Source organism: Lissotriton vulgaris, chromosome 9 (assembly GCF_964263255.1).
Source record: "Lissotriton vulgaris chromosome 9, aLisVul1.2, whole genome shotgun sequence".
Taxonomy (NCBI): Eukaryota; Metazoa; Chordata; class Amphibia; order Caudata; family Salamandridae; genus Lissotriton; species Lissotriton vulgaris.
The window spans coordinates 1,150,244,234-1,150,250,233 of NC_141697.1; positions in this window are offsets into that span (position 1 = coordinate 1,150,244,234).

The following is a 6,000-nucleotide window of genomic DNA, read 5'->3' on the forward strand; positions in this document are numbered from 1 at the left end:
AGCTCAGAACTTGGCTATATGCAAATTAGTCTGACCCTGGCCCAGTGCATCATGGGAACAGGGCAGACCAAACTACCAAGCCAATTCTTATACTGGGAAGGAAACAAGCTACCGGGGACCGGTTTCTGGCATTTCAGCCGTCTTCGGCCCGGCTTGCTTGAATCCTGATGGTGCAATGAGCTAGGGACTCACATCTGAGTATACCCTTCAACGCTTATGGTGGACAAAAATGATTCAGAAAAGGGGGTGGTGATGAACAGAGTGTCTGAATTAAGCAGACCACTCTTACCCAGTCCAAAGATCAGGGCTTGATCCACCACCGTTTTTCAGCTCACTGCACCATCCCAGCTCAGAACTTGGCTATATGCAAATTAGTCTGACCCTGGCCCAGTGCATCATGGGAACAGGGCAGACCAAACTACCAAGCCAATTCTTATACTGGGAAGGAAACAAGCTACCGGGGACCGGTTTCTGGCATTTCAGCCGTCTTCGGCCCGGCTTGCTTGAATCCTGATGGTGCAATGAGCTAGGGACTCACATCTGAGTATACCCTTCCACTCTTATGGTGGACAAAAATGATTCAGAAAAGGGGGTGGTGATGAACAGAGTGTCTGAATTAAGCAGACCACTCTTACCCAGTCCAAAGATCAGGGCTTGATCCATCACCGTTTTTCAGCTCACTGCACCATCCCAGCTCAGAACTTGGCTATATGCAAATTAGTCTGACCCTGGCCCAGTGCATCATGGGAACAGGGCAGACCAAACTACCAAGCCAATTCTTGTACTGGGAAGGAAACAAGCTACCGGGGACCGGTTTCTGGCATTTCAGCCGTCTTCGGCCCGGCTTGCTTGAATCCTGATGGTGCAATGAGCTAGGGACTCACATCTGAGTATACCCTTCCACGCTTATGGTGGACAAAAATGATTCAGAAAAGGGGGTGGTGATGAACAGAGTGTCTGAATTAAGCAGACCACTCTTACCCAGTCCAAAGATCAGGGCTTGATCCATCACCGTTTTTCAGCTCACTGCACCATCCCAGCTCAGAACTTGGCTATATGCAAATTAGTCTGACCCTGGCCCAGTGCATCATGGGAACAGGGCAGACCAAACTACCAAGCCAATTCTTATACTGGGAAGGAAACAAGCTACCGGGGACCGGTTTCTGGCATTTCAGCCGTCTTCGGCCCGGCTTGCTTGAATCCTGATGGTGCAATGAGCTAGGGACTCACATCTGAGTATACCCTTCCACGCTTATGGTGGACAAAAATGATTCAGAAAAGGGGGTGGTGATGAACAGAGTGTCTGAATTAAGCAGACCACTCTTACCCAGTCCAAAGATCAGGGCTTGATCCATCACCGTTTTTCAGCTCACTGCACCATCCCAGCTCAGAACTTGGCTATATGCAAATTAGTCTGACCCTGGCCCAGTGCATCATGGGAACAGGGCAGACCAAACTACCAAGCCAATTCTTATACTGGGAAGGAAACAAGCTACCGGGGACCGGTTTCTGGCATTTCAGCCGTCTTCGGACCGGCTTGCTTGAATCCTGATGGTGCAATGAGCTAGGGACTCACATCTGAGTATACCCTTCCACGCTTATGGTGGACAAAAATGATTCAGAAAAGAGGGTGGTGATGAACAGAGTGTCTGAATTAAGCAGACCACTCTTACCCAGTCCAAAGATCAGGGCTTGATCCATCACCGTTTTTCAGCTCACTGCACCATCCCAGCTCAGAACTTGGCTATATGCAAATTAGTCTGACCCTGGCCCAGTGCATCATGGGAACAGGGCAGACCAAGCTACCAAGCCAATTCTTATACTGGGAAGGAAACAAGCTACCGGGGACCGGTTTCTGGCATTTCAGCCGTCTTCGGCCCGGCTTGCTTGAATCCTGATGGTGCAATGAGCTAGGGACTCACATCTGAGTATACCCTTCCACTCTTATGGTGGACAAAAATGATTCAGAAAAGGGGGTGGTGATGAACAGAGTGTCTGAATTAAGCAGACCACTCTTACCCAGTCCAAAGATCAGGGCTTGATCCATCACCGTTTTTCAGCTCACTGCACCATCCCAGCTCAGAACTTGGCTATATGCAAATTAGTCTGACCCTGGCCCAGTGCATCATGGGAACAGGGCAGACCAAACTACCAAGCCAATTCTTGTACTGGGAAGGAAACAAGCTACCGGGGACCGGTTTCTGGCATTTCAGCCGTCTTCGGCCCGGCTTGCTTGAATCCTGATGGTGCAATGAGCTAGGGACTCACATCTGAGTATACCCTTCCACGCTTATGGTGGACAAAAATGATTCAGAAAAGGGGGTGGTGATGAACAGTGTGTCTGAATTAAGCAGACCACTCTTACCCAGTCCAAAGATCAGGGCTTGATCCATCACCGTTTTTCAGCTCACTGCACCATCCCAGCTCAGAACTTGGCTATATGCAAATTAGTCTGACCCTGGCCCAGTGCATCATGGGAACAGGGCAGACCAAACTACCAAGCCAATTCTTATACTGGGAAGGAAACAAGCTACCGGGGACCGGTTTCTGGCATTTCAGCCGTCTTCGGCCCGGCTTGCTTAAATCCTGATGGTGCAATGAGCTAGGGACTCACATCTGAGTATACCCTTCCACGCTTATGGTGGACAAAAATGATTCAGAAAAGGGGGTGGTGATGAACAGAGTGTCTGAATTAAGCAGACCACTCTTACCCAGTCCAAAGATCAGGGCTTGATCCATCACCGTTTTTCAGCTCACTGCACCATCCCAGCTCAGAACTTGGCTATATGCAAATTAGTCTGACCCTGGCCCAGTGCATCATGGGAACAGGGCACACCAAACTACCAAGCCAATTCTTATACTGGGAAGGAAACAAGCTACCTTGGACCGGTTTCTGGCATTTCAGCCGTCTTCGGCCCGGCTTGCTTGAATCCTGATGGTGCAATGAGCTAGGGACTCACATATGAGTATACCCTTCCACGCTTATGGTGGACAAAAATGATTCAGAAAAGGGGGTGGTGATGAACAGAGTGTCTGAATTAAGCAGACCACTCTTACCCAGTCCAAAGATCAGGGCTTGATCCATCACCGTTTTTCAGCTCACTGCACCATCCCAGCTCAGAACTTGGCTATATGCAAATTAGTCTGACCCTGGCCCAGTGCATCATGGGAACAGGGCAGACCAAACTACCAAGCCAATTCTTATACTGGGAAGGAAACAAGCTACCGGGGACCGGTTTCTGGCATTTCAGCCGTCTTCGGCCCGGCTTGCTTGAATCCTGATGGTGCAATGAGCTAGGGACTCACATCTGAGTATACCCTTCCACGCTTATGGTGGACAAAAATGATTCAGAAAAGGGGGTGGTGATGAACGGAGTGTCTGAATCAAGCAGACCACTCTTACCCAGTCCAAAGATCAGGGCTTGATCCATCACTGTTTTTCAGCTCACTGCACCATCCCAGCTCAGAACTTGGCTATATGCAAATTAGTCTGACCCTGGCCCAGTGCATCATGGGAACAGGGCAGACCAAACTACCAAGCCAATTCTTATACTGGGAAGGAAACAAGCTACCGGGGACCGGTTTCTAGCATTTCAGCCGTCTTCGGCCCGGCTTGCTTGAATCCTGATGGTGCAATGAGCTAGGGACTCACATCTGAGTATACCCTTCCACGCTTATGGTGGACAAAAATGATTCAGAAAAGGGGGTGGTGATGAACAGAGTGTCTGAATTAAGCAGACCACTCTTACCCAGTCCAAAGATCAGGGCTTGATCCATCACCGTTTTTCAGCTCACTGCACCATCCCAGCTCAGAACTTGGCTATATGCAAATTAGTCTGACCCTGGCCCAGTGCATCATGGGAACAGGGCAGACCAAACTACCAAGCCAACTCTTATACTGGGAAGGAAACAAGCTACCGGGGACGGGTTTCTGGCATTTCAGCCGTCTTCGGCCGGCTTGCTTGAATCCTGATGGTGCAATGAGCTAGGGACTCACATCTGAGTATACCCTTCCACGCTTATGGTGGACAAAAATGATTCAGAAAAGGGGGTGGTGATGAACAGAGTGTCTGAATTAAGCAGACCACTCTTACCCAGTCCAAAGATCAGGGCTTGATCCTTCACCGTTTTTCAGCTCACTGCACCATCCCAGCTCAGAACTTGGCTATATGCAAATTAGTCTGACCCTGGCCCAGTGCATCATGGGAACAGGGCAGACCAAACTACCAAGCCAATTCTTATACTGGGAAGGAAACAAGCTACCGGGGACCGGTTTCTGGCATTTCAGCCGTCTTCGGCCCGGCTTGCTTGAATCCTGATGGTGCAATGAGCTAGGAACTCACATCTGAGTATACCCTTCCACGCTTATGGTGGACAAAAATGATTCAGAAAAGGGGGTGGTGATGAACAGAGTGTCTGAATTAAGCAGACCACTCTTACCCAGTCCAAAGATCAGGGCTTGATCCATCACCGTTTTTCAGCTCACTGCACCATCCCAGCTCAGAACTTGGCTATATGCAAATTAGTCTGACCCTGGCCCAGTGCATCATGGGAACAGGGCAGACCAAACTACCAAGCCAATTCTTATACTGGGAAGGAAACAAGCTACCAGGGGACCGGTTTCTGGCATTTCAGCCGTCTTCGGCCCGGCTTGCTTGAATCCTGATGGTGCAATGAGCTAGGGACTCACATCTGAGTATACCCTTCCACGCTTATGGTGGACAAAAATGATTCAGAAAAGGGGGTGGTGATGAACAGAGTGTCTGAATTAAGCAGACCACTCTTACCCAGTCCAAAGATCAGGGCTTGATCCATCACCGTTTTTCAGCTCACTGCACCATCCCAGCTCAGAACTTGGCTATATGCAAATTAGTCTGACCCTGGCCCAGTGCATCATGGGAACAGGGCAGACCAAACTACCAAGCCAATTCTTATACTGGGAAGGAAACAAGCTATCAGGGACCGGTTTCTGGCATTTCAGCCGTCTTCGGCCCGGCTTGCTTGAATCCTGATGGTGCAATGAGCTAGGGACTCACATCTGAGTATACCCTTCCACGCTTATGGTGGACAAAAATGATTCAGAAAAGGGGGTGGTGATGAACAGAGTGTCTGAATTAAGCAGACCACTCTTACCCAGTCCAGAGATCAGGGCTTGATCCATCACCGTTTTTCAGCTCACTGCACCATCCCAGCTCAGAATCTGGCTATATGCAAATCAGTCTGATTTGCATATAGCCAGATTCTGAGCTGGGATGGTGCAGTGAGATAAATAACGGTGATGGATCAAGCCCTGATCTTTGGACTGGGTAAGAGTGGTCTGCTTAATTCAGACACTCTGTTCATCACCACCCCCTTTTCTGAATCGTTTTTGGCCACTATAGGTGTGGCAGGGTATACTCAGACATGAGTCCCTTTCTCACTGCACCATCAGGATTCAAGCAAGCCGGGCCGAAGACGGCTGAAATGCCAGAAACCGGTCCCCGGTAGCTTGTCTCCTTTCTGGTGAAGAATTGGCTTGGTAGTTTAGTCTGCCCTGTTCCCAAGATGCACTGGGCCAGGGACAGACTGATTTGCATATAGCCAGATTCTGAGCTGGGATGGTGCAGTGAGATAAATAACGGTGATGGATCAAGCCCTGATCTTTGGACTGGGTAAGAGTGGTCTGCTTAATTCAGACACTCTGTTCATCACCACCCCCTTTTCTGAATCGTTTTTGGCCACTATAGGTGTGGCAGGGTATACTCAGACATGAGTCCCTTTCTCACTGCACCATCAGGATTCAAGCAAGCCGGGCCGAAGACGGCTGAAATGCCAGAAACCGGTCCCCGGTAGCTTGTCTCCTTTCTGGTGAAGAATTGGCTTGGTAGTTTAGTCTGCCCTGTTCCCAAGATGCACTGGGCCAGGGACAGACTGATTTGCATATAGCCAGATTCTGAGCTGGGATGGTGCAGTGAGATAAATAACGGTGATGGATCAAGCCCTGATCTTTGGACTGGGTAA